Consider the following 7,435-nt stretch of genomic DNA (forward strand, 5'->3'; position numbering starts at 1 on the left):
ACCCTGTCTCTACTAAAAATACAAAAAATAGCCATCTGTGGTGGCGCATGCCTGTAATCCCAGCTACTAGGGAGGCTGAGGCAGGAGAATTGCTTAAGCCCAGGAGGCAGAGGTCGCAGTGAGCTGAGATCACACCACTGCACTCCAGCCTGGGTGACAGAACAACACTCCATCTAAAAAAAAAAAAAAAAAAAAAAAATGCTGTTCTTTTTCTAATTTCTTGAACTGGATGATTGTTTTTCATCCTTTATTTTTCTAATATGTGCATATAAAGCTGTAAATTTCCTTTGAAATCTGTGCCACATGTTTTTGAGATGTCTTTTTATTATTGGTCAATTCAAAGTATTTTCAGATTTCCCATATGAGTGTTATGACTAGTGGATTATGCAAAATGTGTTTAAATCTCCAAGTACATATGATTTTCTAGTTATCTAGTTGTTATTGATTTCTGGAGTTTGAGACTAGCCTGGCAACATGGTGAAATGCTGTCTCTACTAAAAATATAAAAATTATTTGAGTGTGGTAACACATGCCTTTGATCCCAGCTACTTGGGAGACTGAGGCAGGAGAATCACTTGAATCCGGGAGGTGGAGGTTTCAGTGAGCCGAGATCGTGCCACTGCACTACTACAGCCTGGGCGAGAGAGCAAGACTCTATCTCAAAAAAAAAAAAAAAAAAAAAAAAAGGTGTTTTGTGTGATCTTTTCTCTTGAAGATCAGGAAGAGTTTATCTTTAAATGTCCCATTTTACTTCATGTGCCCTTCACACTTGTAAACTATTCTTCACCTTTTTTATCCTAATACATGCATAGTTACATGGATATATTTGTTTTTAGCCATAACAAGTTTCAATGTGCATTCTTGTCAATATTGTTTCCTTCAAAATCTATAAAGGCTAATGATTTTACTAGCTTATGACTTAAAGTTTACTGTTTCAGGAGAATTTTCCCAAATACTCAGTTGCCTCAAGTTTATTTCAGCAAAAATTTCTCGCAACATACTTTTAAATATTATCTCTTATTAGTTTATTCCATTGTTTCACTACTTTTTTCCTGGCAACTTTGTGAATAGTGCCTTTGCTAAACTTTGATTTCTACCACTTTTCTGTGACCTCTTTTTTCCTTATGTCATTTTCATTCTCCAGGTTGTTTTTCTACCTTTCTTCAATGCTAGTCATTATATTTTCATTTGAGTCTATTCTCTTTTGTGTCCTTGTGGTTCCCTTTTTCTTTAGGAGATAACTTTGTCTTTCTTTCATTTATCTGCCGGCTTCAATTAACTATATTTTCATTTCCTTATATTTTTGCCCATTTTTGTTCTTATTTTTTAGATACCTGACTCAATTGGCTTTTCATATCCACAAATGCTTATTTGAATAAATTTTATTCTATTTGAAGAGTTGGCTTAGAATTTTATTCTGATTCATAGTTATTTAATTTGGGGAGATTTGAATTAGTCAAAGTATATTGGATCTGATTGTTTTATTTGTTTATTAATGATTTACTTAAGTTACATGAACTTGAAAATTTCTTAGACTGATTTAAATAATTTATTAACACTCTTAGACTGATTTAAATAATTTTTACTTACTCCTGACCTCAAGTGTTCTGCCCTCCTCGGCCTCCCAAAGTGATGGAATTACAGGCGTGAGCCACCATGCCCAGCCTATCAGACCTTTCAAAAACAACATACAAAGGAAAACAATCATAAGGTGAGTAACAAAATTCAAAGTACACTCTAATATACAGAGGATTTTATATCCAGCCAACTAACCTCTGAGTACCAGGACTACACAAGAAAGTATTAAAGATATAAGAACATATAAAATCATTTACCTACAAGCTTTTTTTGAAGAAACTATAGGATGAGCTTCATCCAAACAAATATTACTGGAAAATCCTCACTGATATGGAAATCTTATATATTGTGTAAGTTAAAAATAATGAAACTAAAAATGGGAGGAGAAGAGAGAGGGAAAGAAGAAAGTAGAATAAGTTAAAAATTTTTTAAATATAGAAGCAATTAATACAGGACTTGTAGAAAAGGAAACAGCAATTATAATAAACATAGTTATAAAATATTGTGACACAGTTAAGGTCAAATCTATCAAAAGTCATATTTATGAATATGAATGGCTTAACTACCAAAAAAAGACCACTTTGAATCACAAAACACAGCCCAAATATTTGCAGAATATAAGAGACACAGCAAAACAAAGTGATTAAGAAAGGTTAAAAATTTATGCATGGCCAGGTGCAGTGGCTCACACCTGTAATCCTAGCACTTTGGGAGGGTGAGGTGGGCAAATCACCTGAAGTCAGGAGTTCAAGACCAGCCTAGTCAACGTGGTGAAACCCCATTTCCACTTAAAAATATAGAAAGTAGCCAGGCGTGGTGGCGGGTGCTTGTAATTCCAGTTAGTCAGGAGGCTGAGGCAGGAGGATCGCTTGAAGCAGGCAGAGGTTTCAGTCACCCGAGATCGTGCCATTGTACTCCAGCCTGGGTGACCAGTGCAAGCCTCTGTCCCCCCCCCCAAAAAAAGCACAAAGGCATATTAAGCAAATGAAAACATTAAAAAAAGCAAGGTATAGCGATCGCGATCCTTATGTAAATAGTATTCAGTACACAAAACATTAAGCAAGACAAAGAAAGCTAGCTTTTTTTTTTTTTTTTTTTTGAGGAGGTCTGGCATGCATTGAGCTGGGTACTGATAGCGATATCTCGACTCTCACTGAGTTCCATGCCTCCTGAGTTCACAGCCATTCTTCATCTCAGCCTCTCAGCTCAACTGGGACTATAGTCGCCCGCCGCCACCACCGGCTAATTCTTTTGTTTTGGGGGCGGGTGCTCATCGCCCAGGCTGGAGTGCGGTGGCCAGATCTCAGCTCACTGCAGCTCGCCTCGGGTTCCGCCATTCTCCTGCCTCAGCCTCCCGGTAGCTGGGACTACAGGCAGCCACCACCTGGCCTGGCTAGTTTTTGTATTTCTTAATAGAGGCAGGGGTTTCACCGTGTTCTTCAGGATGAATACCGATCTCGAACCTTGTGATCCGCCATATAATCCCAAAGAATACTGAAGGATCCCAAGCGTGAAACCACAGCGCCAGCAACAAGCTTTAATGCTAAAACCCAATTCACGATGAAGATACACTACTTATGAATGTCTGCGTAAAACAAATCACATTCTGCGTAAACAGAAACCACAGAGGCACTAATGAGTAGTTAAGAAGGCTCTCATCATTGGGAACTTTAAAACACTAATCTCAATACAACACACATCAAGTGGACAAAATAACCAAGGATATAGAAAACCTAAACATCATAAAATCAATAAGGAAAATCGTAAGAATAAATATAAACATTACACCCTTAGAGAATATACTTTTTTTGGAGACACAGCCTCACTCTGTTGCCTGGGCTGGAGTGCAGTGGAACAATCTCAGCTCACTGCAACCTCCAACTCCCTGGTTCAAGCAATTCTCCTGCCTCAGCCTCCTAAGTAGCTGGGACTACAGGGGGGTGCCACCGCGCCCAGCTAATTTTTGTATTTTTAGTAGAGAAGGGGGTTTCACCATGTTGGCCAGGCTGGTCACGAATTCCTGACCTCGTAATCATCCCACCTTGGTCTCCCAAAGTACTGGAATTACAGGCGTGAGCCACCACACCCCGCCTAGAGAATATACTTTGTCAAGAACACATAGAATAGTCACAAGAAATTATATTATCATATAATAGATCATAAAGACATATCTGCAAGTTCCATAAGTACAAATATTATTAACAACACTTTCTAGTTACAATTCAATGACACTAGAAATTATTAGCAAAGTCACAAACACAAAGACTCTTTCCCATGGAAATTTAAAAAAAATTGTTAACTATGGAATAAAAGTAAAAGTTAACTATGGAGTCAAAGGGGAAATGGAAAAATTCTAAAAACGGTGATAAAATATTACAGATCAGCATCCATGGGCTCATTTAATGTAGAAATCAGAGGAAAATTCTTAGCACTGAGCACTCTATTGGACCATTTTCACATTGCTGATAAAGACACACCCAAGACTGGGAAGAAAAAGAGGTTTAGTTGGATTTATATTTCCATGTGGCTGGGCCTCAGAATCATGGCGGGAGGTGAAAGGCACTTCTTACATGGTGAGGGCAAGATGAAATGAGGAGGAAGCAAAAGCGGAAATCCCTGATAAACCCGTCGGATCTCCTGAGACTTACTCACTATCACAAGAGGAGAACGGGAAAGATCGGCCCCTATGATTCAATTACCTCCCCTTAGGCGGCTCCAACAACACGTGGGAATTCTGGGAGATACAATTCAAGTTGAGATTTCAGTGGGGACACAGCCAAACTATGTCAAGCACATTTATTAGAAATGAAAGAATTCAATATATGATTTAATTTCACAGATGGAAAACACAGAAAAGTAATACAATAATAAAGTAATACAAAACAAACAAAAAGCCCAAGAAAAAAAATAATAAAGATGAAAGGAGAAGCAATTGGATAGGGAATAGAAAAACAAGAGTGAAATGCAGGCCTCAATAGAACTGTATCAATAGTGCATTAAATGTAAATAGGTATATCACCCCAACGAAAAAGCATAGAAGACCAGACAGAATATAAAAGCAAGAAACGACTGAATTCTTGTCTATTAGGTACAAAATTTAGATATGATGACACAGATTGATGAAATTGAACAAGTGGGAAATAAAATACCATGCACATTATAAGCAAAAACTTCAATGTAAATATCGAACATCAAGACAAAAGGGACAAAGAAGGACAGTTAATAATGTTAAAAGTGTCAATATATCAGTAATATGTAAAAATTATTGCCATACATGTGCCTAAAAACAGAAGTAGGATATAAAATATTCAACAACTAACGGGAGAAAAGAAACTCCAAAATCATAGTTGGAGATTTTTACACTAATCTTGCAGCAATTAATAGAAGAGGTGACAAAAAAAAAAACAAAAAACAAACAAAAAAAACCACTTCAAAATAAATGATCTGATGAGTGCCATTAACTACTTTAATCAAAGTAATATTTATGAAAATCCTAAAAGTTGAGAATAAATATCCTTTCAAGTCCAAATGCAATATATTTACCAAGAATTTGCATATACTGGGTCATGAAACATGTCTCAATAAGCTTTAAAATTTAAAATTTTACAGAATATGTTCTCTCACCAAAATTATCCTAATTTAGAAATTAACAGAGGTAAAACATTGAGATATTCCCCAACATCTAGAAGCTGAACAACTCACTTTGAAACAGCAGATTGCCCAAGTAACACATCACAACTAAAAACAAAATATTTTGAAATGGATGAAAAGAATTAAAACACAAATTATCAATATTTCTGAGGAGATTATGGAAAACAGTGTAGATGAATCAATTTATGTATATGTTAGGAAATAAAGCAAAAACTCTATGTCAATGATACATTTAAACCTTAGGAAGCTAAGCAAAGCAAAAAGAGCAAATTTAGATGACAATAAGTAGGCAGAAAAAACATAGGTGACAGAAGAAATTGATGAAAGCAGCTAAAACAGTGGGAGAAACAATTTAAAACAAAAGGGTTTTTTTTTTATAATGAGCCCTAAAACTGGTAACACTTCAGCAAGTTACTAATATCTAGAATGAAAGGGAAGCTACTATTAAAATTCCAAAAAGGAGTAGACAATTCCCAACTTATTTTAAGTGACCAGCATAACTCCAGAAGTAAACAATATCCCTATGAACATAGATGCTAAATTTCTTAACAAAATATTGGGAAATCAAATGCAGCAATTTATTTTTTCTTTTTTGAGACACAGTCTCGCTGTGACACCCAGGCTGGAGTGCAGTGGCACGATCTCGGCTCACTGCAAGCTCCGCTTCCTGGTTTCACGCCATTGTCCTGCCTCAGCCTCCCGAGTAGCTGGGACTACAGGCACCTGCCACCATACCCGGCTAATTTTTTATATTTTTAGAATAGACAAGGTTTCACCGTGTTAGCCAGGATGATCTCAATCTCCTGACCTCGTGATCTGCCTGCCTTGGCCTCCCAAAGTGCTGGGATTACAGGCGTGAGCCACCACACCCGGCCATTTACCAGTTCTTTGCTGCCAGTGTAGACTGTGATTGGTTAATGCCTGTGATGTGCTGTTTGTTCAATGTTTTGGATAACGCCCCTCTATAAATGTGTACAAGAGTCTGTCTGAACCTATTCTGGTTCGGGGGCTGCCTGATTAACCAAAAAAAGAAAGAAAAAGTGTACAATACTGGAAAAATAATTGTTTTGTAGCTTTTGCCATCCTGCCTCAGATTCACTTATGCTTTTGACTTCATAATCTTTAAGTAATAGCCAAATTGCAAACAATTGAGCATTAAAACTAATGACAATAATGGATTATAATATGTTAGGTAAAAAGAATCCATGTGCTTGCTTCAGCGGCACACATACTACAGTTGGAACAATACAGAGATTAGCATGGCCCCTGCGCAAGGATGACATGCAAATTCATGAAGCATTCTATATACATATATGATATTCCAAAAGCAAAGGAAAAGGAAGGACAGAAGGAAGAAAGGAAAGAAGGAAGAAAATAAGGAAGAAAAAGGTGGGATAAGGAAAATTTTCCTTTACAAAATAGCAGCTAGTAAATATAGAAAGAAAGATAAAATCGAAAATCACCATTTTTAAAACCCTCAATATAATAATTGATTTAGATAAGGTCATTAATGGATTATAAACCCATGATCACAAGTTGTCACCCCACAGATTGGTTATTAGTTCCAAAGTTAAACAGTGTACCTTTACAATGGAGAGATCTGGCCGGCACCACTTTAACTAACTTAGCAAACTTAGCATCACCAATATTGGAGAAACCTTTCAGTATGTTCAGTCTGATATGATATAATAAATACACAGTATTATCTGTGTAGTATTCTTGTTCAAAACACTTCACCCGAATTTAATTATGAGTTAACATTCAGACAAATCCAGAATATGGACCATACCACAAGACAATTAACTGACCTGGACTCTAACATCAGTTAATGTCATCAAATACAAAAAAAGCAATAGGACCATAGTAGATGAAGAGACATAAAAAAGAGGAATAAAAGACATTTGGAGAGCAACTGGGAAAATGTAACAATGAACTGTATAATAGGTGATACTGTGTTACATTTTATTTTCTTAACCATGATAGTGGCGTTGTAAAGATAAAACAATGTATATTTTTAGAAAACACATGTCAGGTATTAGAGAGTGGAAATGTCATATCTGCAAATGTTTTCAAGTGGTTCCACAAAATTAAAAAGAGAGAGGAGGCACTCAAGGTGTGTGAATGTTAACTTACACTTTTGTGAATCTAGGTGAAAAGATATGGTATTTGTGTACTATTCTTTTTGTTTTGTTTTGTTTTGTTTGTT

The 7,435-nt window shown here is 36.4% G+C and overlaps 1 non-coding gene across 1 annotated transcript; it reads left to right on the forward strand.

The window, feature by feature from the left end:
* Positions 1-6,436: 6,436 nt before the first annotated feature.
* On the forward strand, positions 6,437-6,540 carry LOC116276004. The gene has a single exon (XR_004185466.1). It is a non-coding gene; the product is annotated as a U6 spliceosomal RNA (small nuclear RNA).
* The last annotated feature ends 895 nt before the right edge of the window (positions 6,541-7,435 follow it).

Source organism: Papio anubis, chromosome 7 (genome assembly GCF_008728515.1).
Source record: "Papio anubis isolate 15944 chromosome 7, Panubis1.0, whole genome shotgun sequence".
NCBI classification, from domain to species: Eukaryota; Metazoa; Chordata; class Mammalia; order Primates; family Cercopithecidae; genus Papio; species Papio anubis.